The sequence below is a fragment of the Saccopteryx leptura genome, chromosome 2, assembly GCF_036850995.1.
Source record: "Saccopteryx leptura isolate mSacLep1 chromosome 2, mSacLep1_pri_phased_curated, whole genome shotgun sequence".
In the NCBI taxonomy this organism is placed as follows: Eukaryota; Metazoa; Chordata; class Mammalia; order Chiroptera; family Emballonuridae; genus Saccopteryx; species Saccopteryx leptura.
Window position 1 is genome coordinate 216,717,888 of NC_089504.1, and position 21,592 is coordinate 216,739,479.

At 44.7% G+C, this 21,592-nt stretch overlaps 1 protein-coding gene and 1 long non-coding RNA gene across 3 annotated transcripts in view; one reads left to right on the top strand and one right to left on the bottom strand.

The window, feature by feature from the left end:
* PKNOX1 (PBX/knotted 1 homeobox 1) overlaps positions 1–12,791 on the bottom strand; it is a 62,537-nt gene extending 49,746 nt beyond the window's left edge. Inside the window, exon 1 of the mRNA XM_066370088.1 lies at positions 12,768–12,791. The gene's annotated coding sequence lies outside the window, so the exon portion shown is untranslated. The remainder of the gene's footprint in view (positions 1–12,767) is intronic.
* Positions 12,792–15,870: 3,079 nt separating this feature from the next.
* Positions 15,871–21,592, top strand: part of LOC136395400 (uncharacterized) — a 34,368-nt gene continuing 28,646 nt past the window's right edge. The window contains exon 1 of one of the 2 annotated variants that reach the window (XR_010749324.1): positions 15,871–16,050. This is a non-coding gene — a long non-coding RNA (uncharacterized lncRNA). The remainder of the gene's footprint in view (positions 16,051–21,592) is intronic. The other variant, XR_010749323.1, reaches the window with a different exon arrangement.

Consider the following 21,592-nt stretch of genomic DNA (forward strand, 5'->3'; position numbering starts at 1 on the left):
TCCTGCACTCCGCCAGGCTGACACTCTACCGCTGAGCCAACTGGCCAGGGCCTCTCATAAAAATTTTTAAAAAACAAGTTAACAATGACGTTTCCAAATCAAACTTGGGATTACAGGGTATTTATTTAATGGCTCTTTCATATTTGTCTATCTTTTATCCTGAAAGTCTTTTTTCCTAATGACAGTAACATAATGACTTATTTATCTATTATGCAAGATCATTTAGAGTTTCAAAATATCAATGTGAACACTATTACTAACAATATGAGTACTAAAACCTGTTTAAGGTTTCTTTGTAGTCTACCTGTGGTGGGGCAGAGAAAAAGTGTCAAACTGGAATGCTGAGGTCACCGGCTTGAAAACCTCTGCTTGCCCAGTCAAGGTACATATGAGAAACAGTTATGAGTCGATGCTTCCTGCTCCTCTCCCTTGCCTCTTCCCTACCTCCTCCTCTCCCTATAATAAATAAAGAAAACTTTAAGGGAAAAAAGATTTCTTTGCAGTTCCTCTGTCTTTAGGACTTATCCCACTAGGATAGATATACAATCCAATTTGTTCTAAAGTCTCTTGGAATAATTCTCTGTAGCTAAGCCATCATATCTCAATATCTTGTTTAGGGTCTTTTGATTCATTTTGCTTTTAAGTTTTAGCTACTACTGTCTCCCCACCCACCCCATTTTGACTTTACTTTTATACTATATAAAACATTCATATGGTTCCATGAATCAAAACTATAGAAGATATGTTCAGAGATCCAATTATATCCCTACCCCCTCCCTCCACAATAAAGAACCCCATTTTAACTAGTCTAGGGTTTAACTTTCCTTTTTTTTTTTTTTTTTCTTCTTTTGCTGAAGCTGGAAACAGGGAGAGACAGTCAGACAGACTCCCGCATGCACCCGACCGGGATCCAACCGGCACCATCGCCCACCAGGGGGCGTCGCTCTGCCCCTCCGGGGCGTCGCTCTGCCGCGACCAGAGCCACTCCAGCGCCTGGGGCAGAGGCCGAGGAGCCATCCCCAGCGCCCGGGCCATCTTTGCTCCAATGGAGCCTTGGCTGTGGGAGGGGAAGAGAGAGACAGAGAGGAAGGAGGGGGTGGGGGTGGAGAAGCAAATGGGCGCTTCTCCTAAGTGCCCTGGCCGGGAATCGAACCCGGGTTCCCCACACGCCAGGCCAATGCTCTACCGCTGAGCCAACCGGCCAGGGCCTTAACCTTCCTTTTTTTATTAGCAGATATTCATGTGCCTCTCTTAGATAAAAGTGCATATCCCACTCACAGTTCCAAGCCTTACTTTTTTCAATTACTGTATCCTAAAGATGCTTCATATCAGGTTAATAAACACCTCTATTCCTGTTTAGAGCTTCAGAGCAAGTACTGTAAGGCGTAGACTTACCATAGCTTATTTAATCAGTCCCCTATTGTGGATATGGCCATATTTCCAAGTCTTTAAAGAGGTCCTCTGGAAACCTAGATCTGATCATGACACACCCATTTAAAACCTTTCAGGGGATTCCTACTGCCTAGAAGACACAGATCATAAAAATTAACATAGACAGTGACTGTCCCACATGATTGGGCTTCCTCCCTCCCTCCCATTCCCCCATATCACCCTCATTCTTTGCAATGCAGTCATATTAGGCCCTTCCAAATTCTTTGGAGTCCCATATCCCCCTTCCCCAACCTCCACACAAAGCCTGTTAATACACTATCCTCCTCTCTATCTGGAATGGTCTTCCTACTCCTTGTCACCTCACCTACTCCTGTTTCCCTTGACAATTCCCATCAGTCATTCCCATCTTAGGAGAGCTATCCCTAACCGCTGACCCACATCTCAGAGCAAAGCATGCCTCCTTTTTACAGTCCTCACTACAGTTGTTCCTTTTCATTTATCTGCACAGACCTTCGACTAACTTGTTGCTTTTACTACTTCCTGGTAGGGAGTAACCCTATCTGTTTGGTACAAAACAAATGCTCAATAATTTTTTGTTCAGTGAATGGTTGCTACAATTTCTATAGCACAGGTATTATCTGTTCTAAGAAAGTTTTTTTTTTTTCATTTTATTAACCAGAGAAGCAAAGTTTATTCCTCCAAAGTCTAAAACATTGAAACATTTTATACAGAAACTAAATTACATTTAAAAATAAATTACATACTTCTCTGCTGTCTGAAACAAATAACCAACTTCCCTCAGATTCAGACTTATTTACTGCAGCACATCCCAACGTTTCCACAGCACGCCAGAACACCCACATGTTCTAAGAAAGTTTAATCTAACTCATCTATCAGTGCCCAGTGCCTTTGTGAAGGGATAAATGTTTGATTATTTTTTCAACTTCATCTGAAGTCAATGGTCATTTATGCTTTCCTTAAAAACCAGCCAGAGCCTGACCAGGCAGTGGCGCAGTGGATAGAGCGTCGGACTGGGATGCAGAGGACCTGGGTTCGTGACCCCGAGGTTGCCAGCTTGAGTGCGGGCTTATCTGGTTGGAGGAAAAGCCCATCAGCTTGAACCCAAAGTCGCTGGCTTCTGCAGGGGGTTGCTCGGTCTGCTGAAGGCCCACGGTCAAGGCACATATGAGAAAGCAATCAATGAACTAAGGTGTCGCAACGCACAATGAAAAACTAATGATTGATGCTTCTCATCTCTCTCCGTTCCTGTCTGTCTGTCCCTGTCTATCCCTCTCTCTGACTCACTCTCTGTCTCTGTAAAAAATAAGTAAATAAATAAAAATTTAAAAAAAAAACCATCCAGAGCCTGCCTGTGGTGGTGCAGTGGATAAAGCTTCGACCTGGAACACTGAGGTCGCTGGTTCAAAACCCTGCACTTGTCTGGTCAAGGCACATATGGGAGTTGATTCTTCCTGCTCCTCCCCTTTCTCTGTCTCTCTCTCTCACTTTCTCTCCTCTCTAAAATGAATAAAAAAATAAAAAAAAATACCCATCCAGAGCTCTTTAAATTATTCCTATCAAATTGTACATGATGTGTTCTTATATGCATGTCAAATCTTCATATCTGTAGTTACATCTCTTTTATAAATACCTTGTTGTTGTTGTTTTTTATGCGAGAGAGAAAAAGGGAGTGATGAGAAGCATCAACTCTTAGTTGCAGCACTTTAGTTGTTTATTGATTGCTTTTCATATGTGCCTTGGGTGGGAGGGCTCCAGCCGCCCCAGTGACAACCTTGTTCAAACCAGTGACTTTGGGCTTCATGTCAGAGACCTTTGGCTCAAGCCAGCAACCCCTTGCTCAAGCTGGCCAGTCTGTGCTCAAGCCACCAAACCTCGGGGTTTCGAACCTGGGAGCTCAGTGTCCCAGGTTGATGCTCTATAAACAGCACCACCACAGGTCAGGACCCTATTCTGTTTTCTTAGTAAAATTTGCAAAAAGCAAAAACATTTGCTCCTATATTGAGTTACTTTTATTTTCCTGGTTTCTTGAGCTAAAAGCTGAATTCACTTTTCTTGTTCTCTAATAAATGCATTTAAGTTTAATTACTTTCCTGAGAATTTTTGCCTCAACCCATGAGTTGTGATATGTGGTACCCTGTCATTCACTTATAAGAATCCGAATATAGTTTTTGATCTCCTCTTTAATTCAAGATATAAAGGTAGTCTTAACATTTGCAGGTAGATATTTTTAGCTCACTCATTCTTACGTTCTAGCTAGGTTACATTGTGGTTTAAGAATCTGGCCTATATGATTTACTTTTTGAAACGGGATTTTTGTATGTGGCAAGTTTGTTAAATGTTCCATGTACTTGAAGAGAATCTATATTTTAAGCTTGTTGGGCAAAAATTTCTGTACATACCCATTAGCCTTATTGTTTAAATCATTTATATCAGTGGTTTTCAACTAGAGAGGATTGTGGCCTCCAGGGGACAATTGGCAATGTCTGGAAACATTTCTGGTTATTACAAAAAAGGGAGAGGAGTAGCTACTGGCATCTAGTGAGCAGAGGCCAGGAATTCTGCTCAATATTCTACAGTGCCTGAGTGGCTCCCTTACAAAGAATGACCTGGCCCCAATGTCACTAGAGACAGGTTGAGGACTCCCACTGCACATCCCTTCTCCCTCAGTTTGCACTTGCTCAGTATTACAGTATCGTCTCCCCTCTGTGCACAGAACTGTCAACTTTTCTTGTTTCCATCAACCTTTATTCTATATAGTTCCACAACCTGTTATTTATGATTAACTATATCTTTAAGTAGTCTGAAATATTTCTGCAATGCTTTCCACCTACTTTTTTCTTTTCTTTTTTTTAACATTCTTTCTTTGCGGGGGGCAGAGACAGAGGGTCAGAGAGAGGGACAGGTAGGGACAGACAGGAAGGGAGATGAGAAACATCAATTCTTCATTGCGGCTCCTTAGTTGTTCATTGATTTCTCATATATACCTTGACTGGGGGGGGGGGGTTGACAGCAGACCGGGTGACTCCTTGCTCGAGCCAGTGACCTTGGGCTCAAGCTGGTGAGCCTTGCTCAAACCAGATGAGCCCGCGCTCAAGCTGGTGACCTCGGGGTCTCGAACCTGGGTCCTCCACATCCCAGTCCGACACTCTATCCACTGTGCCACCATCTGGTCAAGCTGCTTTCCACCTTGAGTCTAGTTTTCTCTGATACTAATATTGCTAAGTCTGAGTTATTTAGGACTAATACAGTTTTTCATCCCTTCGTTCCCTACTTTCTTGTGTTAGTTTTAGATGTATCATTTATACAACAAGTTTAGCTAGATTTCATTTTTTAAAAAACTAAATCTGGAGTTTTTAACACCTGGGAGATTACCCTTTTACATTAATTGTGTGGTTCTTGATAAACGTGGGATTGTTCATGCCTTCCTATATTAGTTGTTTTTTAATATACCAAGCAAGCTTCCTTGTTTTCTTCTTTCTCCTTGACTCCCTTTTGTGGAAATGATGAAGTTCTTCATTGCTTCACTTTCTTCTCTGGTAATACTCTGAGAGTTATATATCCTATCTTCAGTCTTCTGCTGGTTACTCTCATACTACCTAAAACTTACACCTACATCTGGATTCGTTTCCTCAAGAATCTTTGCTCTACCAATGAAATATAAACTTGCGTTCATTATACACTTGACTGTGTGCTCTTTAGTAGCGGGGATTGAGACTTACTCATCTTTATAGGCTCAGTGCAGGAAGCAAGTACACAACAATCTGGGAAACAAACACCCCTAGGATCATTTGAGAACAGTTTTTTAAACCTAAAATGAATTTCAGGGCATTTAAAGGTTAAACTTCATTATCTATGGGTTTCATTTAGCTGTAATGCTTCATTCCCAATTAATGCCATGTAACCTGTATAATACCATAAATAAACACATTTAATACTTTAGTCATACAGTGCTATGATGCCTCCTTTTAGTGGGGGACCTTATCAAACTTAGCAAAGCATTTTACAGTAACTGTTTTTTAACATCTGATTATTTGACTAGTTTAGATAATTCAGATAATTTTAATGACATCCTATCAAAAATATAGCTATATAAAGGGAAAATATTAAAATGTTTTGTTTGCACTGTGTTACTTTCAAGAGATGTGAAGACAAAAAAAATGTATGGGGGAATTCTAGAGAGAAAAAAGAAGCCCTGATATACCAGAGATCAGTGAGGGGGCCCTGGTCCAGCCCTACTGGAGCCCAGCCACTTTCCCTGGCCCCTGGCCCAACAGCGCAGTGCACCTCCCAGCCCAGCTGGGTCTGCTTTCCAGCAGCCTATTCACACTGTACTCCTTAGTCCCAAGATGCAGGCAGTGAAACCAACTTCCCCTGAGGAAAGAGCCCTTCTTGCTTTCCCAGTGGCATCTATGTCTCAGAACTGCTTCTGGACAAGGAGACAGGTGACACTGTAAGAAAGACTTCAACACTATATACTGACTTCATCAGCAAGGCAGAGTTTCTCAGGGCTCAGATGTCAACAAAAGAGAAAAGGAGCAATGAGACAATGGCAGCTGGTCTGGAAAGCCAGATTTCCAGATTTGGCTTTTGCATTTATTCACATGGATTCCTTTATTATTCTAATTATGATTTAAGAGTTATTTACATAGGCCCTATTTTTACACAGGTATTATATACAAGATACAGTCTACTAAGGGACAATATCATACCTTCCCCTTTATTATTCCTACTTCCTCAACTGACTTATGTTATTTGATTCCATTTATCCAGACTGACTTGAATGTGTTTTCGCTGAGAACTGACTGAGGGATCAGCACACTTTTTTGTAAAGGGCCAGATAGAAAGCTTTGAAGGCTTTGTGGGCCACATACTGTCTCTATGGTATGTTCTTTTTCCTTTACAATGTACCATAAATGGCTTGGGTGGCACCTGGCCCAGAGGCCTATAATTTGCCAACCCCTGACCTAAAACATAGCTGTCCAAAGAGATGTTCATAACCTTTTTTTATTTTTTTGACAGAGACAGAGAGAGCCAGAGAGAGGGACAGATAGGGACAGACAGACAGGAAGGGAAAGAGATGAGAAGCATTAATTCTTCATTGTAGCATCTCAGTTGTTCCTTGATTGCGTTCTCATATGTTCTTTGCCCAGGGTGGGGTGGGGTAGGGGTTACAGCAGAGTGAGTGACCCCTTGCTCAAGCCATCAACCCTGGGCTCAAGACAGCGACCTTGGGCTTCAAATCAGTGGCCTTTGGGCTCCAACCAGTGACCATGGGGTCAAGTCTGTGATCCCACGCTCAAGCTGGTGAGCCTGCGCTCAAGCCGGATGAGCTCATGCTCATGCCAGCAACATCCGGGTTTGGAACCTGGGTCCTCCACATTGTCGCAGTTCAACGCTCTATCCACTGCACCACTGCCTGGTCAGGTTGTTCATAACCTCTTTTACCCATCAAAAATTTGCTCTGTACCTCAGTTTAGCGGACATGAAGTCTTCTGCATTTTTAATTTAATCTAAAGACATGCCCAATACAGTAAGGCAGTTCCATCCTCAGAGCCGACCACACCTAGCAAGGGCTTTCCTTCTCAGCAGGTAATCCCCTGCCCCGCCACTCTCAAAGGCAGCTGTAACTAATGAGCACAATCAATTCCACTAACAGAAATCAAGAATTCTAGGGTGCCTGACCTGTGGTGGTGCAGTGGATAAAGCGTCGACCTGGAAATGCTGAGGTCGCCGGTTCGAAACCCTGGGCTTGCCTGGTCAAGGCACATATGGGAATTGATGCTTCCAGCTCCTCCCCCCTTCTCTCTCTCTGTCTCTCTCCTCTCTCTCTCTCTCTGTCTCTCCCTCTCCTCTCTAAAATGAATAAATAAAAAAAAAAAAAAAAAAAGAATTCTAGGGTAACTTCAGCCTTCTTGTCTGTAAGAGAGATGGTTATGAAACCAGAAAAGGTCTAGGGACACAGCAAGTCAAGAGACATTTGCAAACTACATCCCCAGGCTTTTTTTGTGGTTACTAATCTTTCCTCAAAACATTTAATTAATGATCCTTTTCCATACTAAACCTGCTAATATTATTAATAAAGAAAGCTGTCAAGAAAGCCAAGAAAACTGTCAAAATTTTATACTGTCAAGGAGAGCGAGCTTTTCTAAGATAGCTTTTAGGACATTAAACAGTCCATCACTATAGTACAGTGAGTTGTCATCTACTTGTTCTGTCTTCTTTCCTGGCTTTACTCAGATCCCCTATTCCAGCAAGGGGTTCAGTCAATAACACATTCTGAGGAAAACATTTGCCAAGAATCACTTTATTTTTCAAACAAGGTTTGTGGAACTACCATTTAAAGTTTAATATAAAAATAAATAAATCATGTATGTTACATTCTTTTTTTTTTAGAGAGAGGACAGAGAGAAAGGGAAGAGGACCAGGAAGAATCAATTCATAGTTCCTTCTCATAAGTGTCCCGACTGGGCAAGCCCAGGGCTTTGAACCAGCAACCTCAGCATTCCAGGTTGATGCTCCATCCACAGCACCACCACAGGTCAGGTGTCACATTCTGTTAAAAAAAAAAATCTGTCCAAAAAATATTCCCAAGCCAAAGAACCACATATGTTCACTAAAGACACGGCAAAAGTTCTAACTACAGAAGTATTTTAATGGTTTCAGAATATGTTTTAGTAAATTCTGAGCTGGATAGTCTATTACAGCTGGTAGAATTTCAATTCACATCATAGCTTTAAGATCTTGACTATCACTGGCATCATTAAAAAGTGACACTTGCCCTGGATGGATGGCTTGGTTGGCTAGAGCTTCATCCAAAGCACAGAGGGTGCTGGTTTGACCCCTGGTCATGGCAAAGGGCATATATAGGAACAGGTTCTCTCTCTTTCTCTCTTCCACTCTCTCTAAAATCAGTAATAGAAAGAAAAAAAGAAGCTGACATTCAAATCTTTTATGATGTACTTGTTATTAAGGGTCAACAAATAAGTTTAATAAAAAATAAGGACCCCAACCCTTCAAGGCACGAGTCCCTCACACAATCGTTCTTCCTAGAGCACTGTCTGCGCTGGGGGACAGCATCATAGAAATGGGCCCAGCAGCAATAGCATTCTACCCACATCCCCTGGGATCTGGCTAAGCTTATTAGGCCAGAGCAGAATAAAGCAAGCATAGAAAACATCAAAAACAAGTTACTCAAAAGGCTCTGTAACATCAAGCATGGACATAAATTAAAAAAAAAAAAAACACCAAAACCAGAATCACAAAAATGTGAAGAGATCTTAAGTTTTTAAAATGAAAAACATATTGATCTAGATTATGTAAATATATGAAAGCATACATAATAATGCTGACTAAAAATAAAACACAAAACAGCCTGATTAATACATAAAAATGTATGCATATTCAATTAAACTCAGGTTCCACATAATACATTTTGGGAAATGCTGTTCTAGATTAGCACAACTAGTTCCCAAAACAAGGGGTAATTTTTGCCCCCCAGGGGACACTGGGAAATACTGGAAGATATTTATGATTGTTACAACCAGGGCTAGTGTCCCACTGGCATCTAGAGGGTAGGGACCAAGAACGCTGCTGCCTGACCAGGCAGTGGTGCAGTGGATAAAGCACCAGACTGGGATCTGGAGGACCCAGGTTCGAGACTCCGAGGTTGCCAGCTTGAGCGCGGGCTCATCTGGTTTGAGCAAAGCTCACCAGCTTGGACCCAAGGTCGCTGGCTTGAGCAAGGGGTTACTCCGTCTGCTGAAGGCCCGCGGTCAAGGCACATATGAGAAAGCAATCAATGAACAACTAAGGTGTCGCAATGAAAAACTGATGATTGATGCTTCTCATCTCTCTCTGTTCCTGTCTGTCCCTATCTATGACTCTCTCTCTGTCAATGTTAAAAAAAAAAAAAAAAAGAACGCTGCTAAAATTTTAACACACAGGATAGCCTCCACAACACAGACATTTCTGCCCCAAATGTCAAAAGTGCCACGGTTTACTGATGCCCTATAGAATAACAGGAGTATTTCCATTTATACTGCAGTAAATTCTGCTGAAAAAATGTTTTTTTAAAAAGTTTGCCTTGGCCTGACCTGTGGTGGCGCAGTGGATAAAGCGTTGACCTGGAAATGCTGAGGTCGCCGGTTTGAAACCCTGGGCTTGCCTGGTCAAGGCACATATGGGAGTTGATGCTTCCAGCTCCTCCCCCACTTCTCTCTCTCTGTCTCTCCTCTCTCTCTCTCTCCCTCTCCACTCTAAAATGAATAAATTAAAAAAAAAAAAAAGTTTGCCTTACCTGTGGTGGCACAGGGAACAGAGCATCAACCTGGGACACTAAGGTCACTAGTTCGAAACCCTGGGCTTGCCCAATCAAGGCAAATATGGGAGTTGATACTTCCTGCTCCTCTCACTCTTATCTCTCTCCTCTCTAAAATAAAGTCTATTAAAAAAAAGTATATATAAACACATAACTGAATTTTGAAGAATACAAAATTAAATTCCTAATTTTTTAATGCAAAAAGTACAAAATATAACTAACATATATTGAAATATTAGCAAGGTCTTATTGAGGCATTATTTTTCAAAAGTCTATTCAGACTGTTCAGGAAACTGCAATCATAATATCTATCAATTCATAGTCCTATCCCTTCTGAATGACCCAACCCCACAGCAGAACCTACTGAAAGGAGGCAGCTGTGCAGATAGCAGAGCCTACCCCTCCCTGGGGACAGGACAAGGCAGCCCCTAAGAGGCATGGAGAGAAAGAGAGAGTTCAGTCACTCTTTCCCTTGGGTGTGCTGGGAAACAGAAAGATGAGGTGGTAGATCTGGGCCCAAGCTGTGTGTATAGGGTGGGGTAGGCGGGATATGCAATTGACAGTGTACAGGAACAGACAATACAGTCCAACAGAATGGGAGGGCCAAGAACTCAGGTAGATGGCCAGACCCTGCAAAAACACAGCTCCGCTGGCCCCAGCACTATGGTGGTCCCTGCAATCCTGCTAGATTCCGATTTTCCTTATCCTTGAAGGACCCTGACTCCTGGGCTTGAAGTCAGCCTGCTCCCTGCCATCCTGAGACCTGACTAAAACAGCAAATCATTCTGTGTCAGTCACAGATGGCAAAACAAGAAAAACAGCATTTCCAGCAAACATGCCACAGCCTTGCCTCACAGGACTTTACTGGGCCAGAGGTGTGCCAGACATCTGCCTTTTGGGTGATAGCATCACCCGAGCAGAAACAACCTCCTAAAACAGGAGCACCATCAATCCACACTGAGCAGCTTATCCTAAAGATAAAGGCAGGCAGGGCCTGATAGCTGGAGATGTCATGGTGACTGAATCCTATCATTTAGAGAAAGGTCCAAGATAATAAATGTTTATCCAAAATGTTTACTAGCTCACAGGTCCTCAGTCTCTAGTTAGTGCATCAGTAGTTTCTGTAGTTTGCAAGATTTTAAAAAAGCTGTTGAACCTTTCCCCCTAAGGAATCCTGCAGAGTTAAGAAGTTGCTCTGTCCCCTCCCCAGATCCCCTGAATGGAGCTTGAAACCACATTGTCAGCACATGGCTCTCTGAATGAACTTCCCAGAAACAGTGAATAGAGCATCGGCCCGGCATTTGGAAGTCCCGGGTTCAATTCCTGGCCTGGGCACACAGGAGAGGTGTTCATCTGTTTCCCCACCCTTCTCCCTCCCTTTTCTCTCTATCTCTCTCTTCCTCTCCTGCAGCCAAGGCTCCACTGGAGCAAAGTTGGGCTGGGTGCTGAGGATGGCTCCATGGCCTCCACCTCAGGTGCTAGATTGGCTCCAGTTGCAACAGAGCAACGACCCAGATGGGCAGAGCATTGCCCCCTAGTGGGCTTGCTGGGTGGATCCCGGTCAGGCACATGCGGGAGTCTGTCTCTTTGCCTCCCCACTTCTCACTTCAGAAAAACACAGAAACAGCCTGACCAGGTGGTGGCACAGTGGATAGAGCATTGGACTAGGATGAGGAGGACCCAGGTTTGAAACCCTGAGGTCGCCAACTTGAGTGTGGGCTCATCTAGTTTGAGCAGGCTCATCAGCTTGAGCCCAAGGTCACTGGTTTGAGCAAGGGGTCACTCGGTCTGCTGTAGTCCCCCTGGTTAAGGCACATATCAGAAACCAATCAATGAACAACTAAGGTGCCGCAACAAAGAATTGATGTTTCTCATCTCTCCCCCTTCCTGTCTGTCCCTATCTATCCCTCTATCTGTCTCTGTCACAAAAAAATACAAAACAAAACAAAAAAAGAAAAATACAGAAACAGTAAATAGACTGGCAGGGAGTAATACATTGACACATGGGGCGGCTAGCAGTACTCTGCACTCTGGTGGGCAGGACAGCATGGCAGATGAAGTAGCCTCACTTAACAGCCTTTGCATCAAATGATTATGTCAATCAGCCCCTGAAAGTTTATTCTAACAATTTCCAGTTTGAACTTTTTCTACACTGTATTTCCATTCCCTGTATTAAAGAGGAGCAGAGTTTGCAACCCTGAAAAATGTCAATTTGGGATACTAATTATTTTAGGCTCATTATTTCTATAAATTTATTTATTGATTTTAGAGAGAAGGGAGACAAAAAGAAACATCCATCTGTTCTTGTATATGCCTTGACCCTGGATCAAACCCACAACCTTTGCAATATGGGCTGATGCTCTAATCAACTGAGTCATCTGGCAAGGGCTAGATTGGCCAATTTTCAGAAACAGCAGACCTGAGAGTTCCAAAAACCCAGAAGGTACCCTTTGTAAAAAACAATTAGATTTGTAAGAACAATCTTCTCCTGTAAGGGAGTTTCCCTCATTGTACTTGGCCTGCCCTCACTATCAGAGGAGAAGGCAGGGACTTAAATCTTCCTGACAACCCTACCTAGGTTTTCTATACTTTGCCTGGTAACCTCCCATAACTGACTCTCCAGCCCCAACTTCATATTTTGTCACGAGTGACAGAGATATTTCAGATGATGGCTTCCACCATTTCAGTGACTTATTCAGTGTTCCTGGGTCTCTCCAATATATGCATGTTACTAAACTTACTTTTTCTCCTATTAATCTGCTTCTGTTAATTTATTAGTCCAGCCAGAAAAACTTGAAGGGTTGAGGATAATTTTTCTTCCCCAACAGTGTCTTCTTAAACAGCTTGTATAAAACAGGATAACTTGTCACAGCTGTGAGTCCTAAGACACCCCCTGGTGGCTCCTGCAGCTTCTCTCACCCTCATTCTTGCCCTTGATGACCACTAAGTTCTGAGTTCCCTTATCTCCACTGTTTTTATTGCCATCAGTACAATCATTTGAGAAAGGAAAAAAGGGCACACACATATTCCTACTAACGGATGGACTGAGGGCACGTCAGCTTCTGGTGCAGAGTTCTGAACTTGGTGTCTGTAAACCTGAGTGGGAAAAAATATCACATCTTTATTTGCAATAACCTCTGGCTGAAATCTAATACTCAATTATTATGGTAGACATTAAATCCTGAAAGTTCAGCAGTACCTGTAGCTTTTTCACCAACAGAAATCACAAATACCTTCACAAAGCATTAGAGTTGCTTTAGGAATTGCAAATTGTGTTTTTCTTATCACCCCTACAAAGAAACTGCTAAAGCTGGTATTCAGTCCTTTACTAATTCCACTAATAAAGGAAGGGCATATAAAGACCTGCACCACCAGTTTGGTTCAATATTTTGATAACTGTATTTCAGTATAATAGGTTCTCTTCCTTTTTAGTTTTATTTTAACCAAAATTAATTTTTATTTTTTTACTTAGAAATTAAATTTAATGGGGTGACACTGATCAGTAAGAGTACATAAGTTTCAGGTGAACATCTCTATAGCATTTAACTGTTGATTGCGATGTGTGCCCATCATCCAAAGTCAAATCATTTTCTGTCACCATATATTTATTTGTCCCGCATCACCAGTTTGGTTCAATATTTTGATAACTGTATTTCAGTATAATAGGTTCTCTTCTTGATTCTATTTTATCTAAAATATCTTTATGGACAGCCCAGAGGCCAGGGGGAACACAGAAAATGCCCCCAAGGGCAGATGCACTGCATATGTAGCAGTTTCAGAATTTTCTTCTAAACCAGAGGTCCCCAAACTGCGGCCCCCTGAGGTCATTTATCTGGCCCCCAACCCACTTCCAGAAGGGGCACCTCTTTCATTGGTGGTCAGTGAGAAGAGCATAGTTCCCATTGAAATACTGGTCAGTTTGTTGATTTAAATTTATTTGTTCTTTATTTTTAATATTGTATTTGTTCCCGTTTTGTTTTTTTACTTTAAAAGAAGATATGTGAAGTGTGCATAGGGATTTGTTCATAGATTTTTATAGTCCAGCCCTCCAATGGTCTGAAGGACAGTGAACTGGCCCCCTGTGTAAAAAGTTTGGGGGACCCCTGTTTTAAACGGTTTCAAAATCATTAAGAATTTGCAATAAAAATGAAAGTTACAAACTAGAATATTACTGCTCACATAGCACTTTTCTAAAGTTACAATACACTGACACGAATGTAAATAAATGTAAAATAGAGGACAGGCCTCCTGCTGAGACCTAAACCCTCAGGAAAGAGCCTGATCTGTCAGGTCCATCAGATCCAGTGCCCACCTTCAAGTCTCTGAAGCTCCTTTGCTGGGTAGGAGAGCACCGTGTCGGTCGGTGTCACACAGTGGTGCACTGCACAGTCAATCAAACACTGCGGCTGGATGATGTGCACACCACTCTCCACTCAGTAAATCACAGGAAAAGTGATGAAAGGCAGACAGATGTGTCAGTCTGCCCTCTTCCAAATTAATGTACCAGATGTGAGTGTATCACCAATAACTACCAGCAAACATTTTTTATACTTAATTCTTCCTTGTAATATTTAGAATATGTTGTATGAAACACTATGCAATTTATTACAGAACGATGTATAAACAATTTCCTTTATCGATACATCAGGGAAAAAAGCAAGAGCTGAGGGTTTCCTTTACCCTAAAGTAGAAAGTGCTCACTTACTTTATTAAAAACAAAAAACAGTAGCTTTAATAGAATGCTAACTCTTACGATCTAAATTATTAAATTCTACCCCTGGCAAGGTTGCGATCGCACTCAACAAGCGAATCTCTGCTTAGGGACAGCCCCCTTGCCCCTAGAGTCCGCCTCTGTTCTCACACGGACTCCGATGTCAGCAACACATCCAAGAAGTATTTAAGAGTCACGTGAGCCTCACGAGAGAGAGACCCTAATTGGTGTAGCAAAACCACTTAACAGGGCATTTCCAGTCACCGGGGTGAATAAAGCAGGCTCAACTTTTCCTAATTTTTCTTTAGTGACTCACGACTTCTAAAGGAATGTGAAATCCCGGCGTGGGCATGACCATGTCCGACATTGCCACTATTTCAAATTGGCCGTTTATTATAAGCGATACCTTCGTAATGAATTCCAGAACCGAGCACCCTGGACTGAGCGAGGCACACAGCCTCAACACCCCATCAGACGGCAGCCCAGCTCCCTCAGAAGTCCGCGCCCCCAGGCTCCACCCCGCCGACCCGGCAGGGGCGGCCCGACCCGCACTGCCTGAGGCGCGCGGCTGTCGGCCGGGGCGCACCCCTCCTGCAGCCGCGCCCGCCATCTTCCCGCCTCCCGCACCGTGGAGGACCCCCGCGGTCGCCCAACCAACCCTCGTGCCCTAGCGGCCCTCACGCCCGGCCGCGCCCCGCCCCCGCGCGCCCCCCACCCCTGCCCCGCCCCCGCCCGCACAGGGGCGCGCGCCGCGCTCCGTGAGAGACGGTTAGGAGCGCGCGCCTCACAGAGGGCCCCGCGCGGCAGCGGCGACGACGGCGGCAGTGGCGGGGCCTTCCAGAAATTTCCGTGTCCGTAAATCCACACTGAGAAACAAACTAGGCGCGCCCCCGCGGCTGCCGGCAGACAGCGCCCCTCCCCGCGGCCTTGGCTCCCCTCCCCCACTCGCGCCCCCTCCCCGCCCCCTGCCCCGGGCGGCGGTCCGGCGCGGCCCTCCCGGGCGGCGGCGACCCACGGAGACCCAGGCGGTGGCGATGGGGCGGCGGCCGCAGCGCCGGCGGGCCGGCGTGATTGATAGGGACGGGGCGGCGGAGCGGCGGCGGCGGCGGAGCGGTTGAGTGACAGCTTACCTGGGTGCCAATCTTCATCACACTGACAAGCGGCTGCAGCAATCGGGACCCGCAGTGCCGCGCCCGCGTCCAACCGTCACGCCGACGCTGGGCCACGCGACACAGCCTCGCTCAATGGGAGGAGGACGACGCCGACGCGCGCGGCATCAATATTCAGATAGGGGGCGGGGCCAGTCGGAACAGGGCCCCGCCCCGCCCTATGCCGTAACGGCGCGGGGCGTGTCCTGCGTTCCGGGGGTGGGGAGCGAGGCGGGGGCGGCCGGCGGCCGGCCCCGCCCCCACCGCGCCAGAGCCAGGCCCCACCCCCAAACGTTCGAGCTTCCTGCTTTATGACTATATAGTTGAAGGCGTAACCTGGGCGCTCGTCACGGCCCCTTCGCTTGCTCTTCTGAGGCGGGGACAGATTTGTGGAACCGGCTCCGGTGGGCAGAACCGTACCGTGAGGAGGTGCCAGCCCCTCGCCCCGCGCCCTGCCGCAGGTGGGCCGCGGCGGATCCTAGTTACCCTTAGAGGCTTTTGGAGGCCTGGCCGTGCGGGCAGTCGCTGCCGAGTCCGCCCAGCCTGCGCGCCCCCTTTGTGTGACAACCCTTGCTTTCTTCTCGGTGGGTGCAGGCACGGACCACACAGCGGGTGCACACGTGTGGCCCAAGCCGTGGCGGCAGGTGTGCCCGTTGCCCACGGTCTGTTCCTAGCGACTGGCCTACCCCAAGCACCGCCTGTGCCCGGAGTGCAGGTTTCAGGCACGCCTCTGGTCCTGCTTTGGCTTCAGTACACCTGTACTCGTGACCCGCATAGGCCCTATCAGCAGATGAAGTGGCCTCCCTTGGGAGGACATGGAAATTGTGGTCTGTATTTGAAGGTGGATTTTCAAAGACTATCGCAATATACCCATGGGTCCTGCCGGTGGCCTTGCTCTCTAAGACGTTAAGGGAAGGCATCACCTGTCCTAGTACAGAGGCACATGTGGTTTGTCCCACTGGCCATTCATTTTTGCAGAAACATTCCCATCAGGGCAGGGGACTGGGATCGTGTCTTGAGGGTACCTGGGGTGGGTCAGTCATGAACATTCCCGGAGGACATCCTCTTAATTCTTCAGGGCTGCATAAACACTCTGTGTGGCCCTGCAGAACTGCATTTTCCAGAGAATAGAGAGGGGACTGGGTAGGTGGAGACCAGTGAGAGACTGACCTGGGTGAAAAAATGGAAGTGACACTAAAAACTCATTGAGCCATACCTGTTACATAATGTGCAGGGCAAAATGGAAATGCCCACCAAGTGTGGGCCCTCCAGAGCTTGGGAACCTGTATCACTGTGCTGTTCCCAGGCTGCCATGAAGTGAACCTGGCCTCACTCACCTCACCTTAGCCCCAGCCCTGGTCTGAAACTTTCATCTGGTTCCCATCAAGTGTATGAAGCAGCAGGGATTTTGAAACCGGGAGGACACAGATGTTGGGTGGGTCACCCTAGAGCCTAGTTAAAGTCACAAGACAGATTTGGCTCAGGGCCTCCCCACTCCCCATCAGATCTGGCCTTATTGTTCTGGTCTTCCATGATTGTCTGTCTCCCCATGATCTGTCCTTCCTTCTTTTCACAAGGCTATCTCCAGAAAAAAGAGAAAGGGCTTAAAACACCATCAGTAATCAACTCCAGGTTTTGTGGCCCTGAGGCACTCTTAGGAAAAATAATTCAAAATTAGGTAGATGTGGGGCCTTTGCCTCCACCCATGGCACACCAGGTGGTTCCTTAATAAAAAAGAACATTTGTACATGATCAGCATTCCGGCTATCCTTTTATTCAATTTATTTTCTTAAGAGTTGTTCCTATTTTCCCAAGAACCACATTTAGGTGTGTGCAATAAAAAGCCACTTATAAATGTTCACAGATTACTCTGGTGACCGCAGGGGCCATCAGGCTGGGAGGGGCTGGAGGAGGGCACATTGGGAGCAGTCAGACAGAGGAACACTTTGAGAGAAGCCACAGGGAAAGGCAGAATGAACTCAGCTAAGGTGCCTGTAATCCTGATAGAGACCCACACCCTGTCCTAGGCTGGAAAACGTAGTCCTATAGGGCCACACAGACTCTGCCTGTGGCTTTCTGGTGTTTGTGCAGCCCAAAGATTTATGTAAGAGAAAGATAAGACTTGGATCCTGCCTGATGGAGCTTATGACCCAGTGCACAGTAGCAGATGACCTGAGGGCTTCAGCTCCTTGCTGGCTGTTGGCTGAAGGTTATGTTCAGTTTCTTGCCACTAGGACCTCTCCATAGAGGAGTTCATGACATGGCAGCTTGCTTCATCAAAGACACAAAGGACTAGAGTCTGATAGGAAGACAGAAGTTACAATCTTATATGAAGTAATCCCAGAAGTGACATTCCATCACCTTTGACTAGCCTCTTTGCTAGAAGCAAGCCACAGGTCCTGCCCACACTCAAGGGCAGGGATCCCATGAAGACATGAATGCCAGGAGTAGAGGATTACTGGGGACCAGTGCGGAGGGTGCTCATTTTCTTTTTCTACATTAAAGAGACCATTGTGGGTGCTACCAAAAGAGCCCCGAGCTTTCCCTCCAAAGTCCTGGATGTGAAGTCTGTTTTTGTCACTTACCATGTGAATTTGAATGAGGCTATTTCACTTCCCTAAGATCCAGTGTCCATTTTCAATAGGAACAATGGTGCATCTCTTGGGATTATGCAGAGGGTGAAATGGGACTACTTATAGGAAACACCCAGCACACAGTAAGTGCCCTAGCTCTCCCATGAGGTGCTCAGGCCAAAGCAAGGAGGATCCACAGTTCTTCACTCCTAAACTTCCATTTTTTCAATAGACCAATTTCAACAGTGAAGTCCCTGGAAAGATTAAAGTATGTGACACTTGCCTGACCTGTGGTGGCGCAGTGGATAAAGCGTGGACATGGAAATGCTGAGGTTGCCGGTTCGAAACCCTGGGCTTGCCTGGTCAAGGCACATATGGGAGTTGATGCTTCCAGCTCCTCCCCACCTTCTCTCTCTCTCTCTCTCTCTCTCTCTCTCTCTCTCTCTCTTTCCCTTTCTCTCTCCTCTCTAAAATGAATAAATAAAATTTAAAAAACAAAAAAAGTATGTGACACTGCCCCACTGGCCACAGTTTATGCTCAAGGATCTCAGCAAAATGTAGTAAAAAAGCAGCAGTCATAGCCAGATTTGGGACTCAGCAATACCAAATCATGTTGACCAAAGCCAGACTCATGAGTCTCATGCATGCAGTCAGCATGCAGCAGGTATCTCACTGAATTCATTGAATGAGGGAAATGCTAAGATATTACAATTAGTTTAGAGGAAAATGTGAAGGGTAGGCAAAGGTATGGGTCAGGAGTATTGGAACGATCTTGCAAGTTGTGCAGAACTGGCTCTGGGTAGGAGGACCAGGGCATGAGATGAGGGCTGTCCCCTCACCATGGGGTTTCTTTTCCTTAGCTGTTTTCTCTACCCTCTTACCTTCTGAAATACTCAGGTTAAATTGATAAGGGGTTTCCTAACTATGAAGAATTGGCAGGTTTAGACTTACACCCCCAAGAGTAGTTGGAATGAGTCCCTTTTGTACCATCCCAACTCTCCCTGTCAGAGCCTGCTATATCACATTTCACAGCTGGCTTTGGGCTGACAAAGGCATATGATATTAGATATTAAAACTGAGAAATTATTTTAAAAGATCTTTATTTAAAATTACAATAATAAACTTAGTCCATGTTGTTCCATGACAACACAAATAACATTTTATGAAAATTATTTACATAGAACAATGATTGAGGAAAGTAGACTTGTTTCACATTTTGGGGACTGTCATGTCTAGCTTACTGAAAGACAGTTGGGTTCTCATATCTGCATCTGTGTTCAGTCTGTTGTAATATATTGTTATAGTTGATGTGTGTGATGAAATTTGGCTTTGCCAAGGTGTGTATTAGAAAAATGCAGGAGCCCCTGGCCTGTGGTGGCACAGTATATAAAGCATTGACCTGGAGTGCTGAGGTTGCTGGTTGGAAACCTTGGGGTTGCCCCCATCTAGGCACATATGACAAGCAATCAATGAATAAAGTGAAGCAGCTATGAGTTGATACTTCTCATTTTCACACCCCTCTCTCTCCTCTCTTTGTAAAATCAATAAATGAAATACTTTTATCCTTTTTTAAATTAAGTTATTTATTTTGTGACAGAGACAGAGAGAGGAACAGACAGAGTAGAAGGGAGAGAGATGAGAAGCATCAATTCTTTGTTGTGGCACCTTAGTTTCTCAGTGATTGTTTTCTCATATGTGCCTTGACCGGGGGACTACAGTAGACTGAGTGACCCGTTGCTCAAGCCAGCAACCTTGGGTCCAAGTTGAGTGCCTTGCTCAAACCAGATGACCCTACACTCAAACTGGCAACATCGGGATTTTGAACTTGGGTCTTCCGTGTCCCAGTCTGATGCTCTATCCACTGCGCCACTGCCTGGTCAGGCTATAAATGAAATACTTTTAAAAAGGAAATAGACTCCTATAAGATACAAAAATTGACTTGAACAAGTGGAAAGACTTTAATTTCCTTTAAAAAAAAAAGAGAAAGGGAAAGGGAAGACAAAGAAAGGGGGGGGGAGAGAGAGAGAGAGAGAGAGAGAGAGAGAGAAAGAAAAGAAAGAAAGAAAAAGAAAGAAAAGGAAGGGAAGGGAAGGGCATTTATGTAGATCCTCCACCCAAACTGACATGTGGATGTTTTTTGAAGGCTCATTGCAGTGTGGACTGTGACACCACATCAGTGAACTTTTTGTGCTGTTAGACTAAAACTCACTGGTCTCTCTGGCACTTTGACAGTAGCAGCTATATTATCCACATGTGACTTTGTAACATGGCCATTTGGTCATTTGGAAAATATTAATTCACTGAAGTATGCAGATATTACAAATGTTGGCACATTTCACAAGACAGTATTAAAAAGTCACAGTTGTAATGTCACTACCTGCCTCATCAGAGAAATCTTTATTAGGCAGTGATCAAGTTCAATGACGGTTCAAGTTTTTCAGAATCCTAATTTCCACTTGAAAGTTCAAATTTGGTCACTGACAGCAAATACTCTTTGTTGATTTCTTTGAAGTGACAAACTCATTTTGTCCGTTTTTCTTTTTTTTAAGATTTTATTTATTGATTTCACAGAGAAGAAGGATGGAGCAAGTATATCAACTCATAGTTGTTCATTGCTTGCTTGTTGCTTTGTTGTATGTGCCTTGATCAGGCAAACCCAGGATTTTGAACTAGCAACCTCAGTGTTCCAGGTTCACTCTCTATCCAGTGCACCACCACAGGTCAGGCCTCATTTTGTTCATTTTTAAGAAACTACCTGCCTAATTCCAAAGTCTGAATAACTAGAAGTTTGTCCATTTTTCTTTCAGGTAAAAAAAAAAAAGAGGTGTTCTGTGAAAAACAGCAGCTAAACCAGCTCAGACAGTCACAGCAGGGCTCTTCCTCCAGGTTGCTGCTGGGCCTGGGTCTGCAGAGAACATGATATGACCTTCTTGCTCCTGCTCCCTTGCACAGAATATTAAAAAGTTGCATGTTCAGTAGTCAAGACTTAATAAAATTAGTAAAGTCTGCTGAATCATCAAAGATATTCTTTTTTATTTCTTTTTGTGACAGAGACAGAGAGAGGGACAGACAGGAAAGGAGAGTGATTGAGAAGCATCAATTCTTTGCTGCGGCATCTTAGTTGTTCATTGATTGCTTTCTCACATGTGCCTTGATGGGGGTTTGGGGCTACAGCAGACTGAGTGACCCCTTGCTCAAGCCAGCAAACATGTGCTCAAGCTGGTGAGCCTTGCTCAAACCAGATGACCCCACACTCAAGCCAGTGACCTCGGGGTCTCAAACCTGGGTCCTCTGTGTCCCAGTCTGATGCTTTATCCACTGCGCCACCGCCTGGTCAGGCCCCATCAAGGACATTCTTAGTGAAACTGTCTTTTGTAAAAAAAATTTTAATTTATTGATTTTTAGAGAGTTTGGGAGAGAGAAAGTGAGA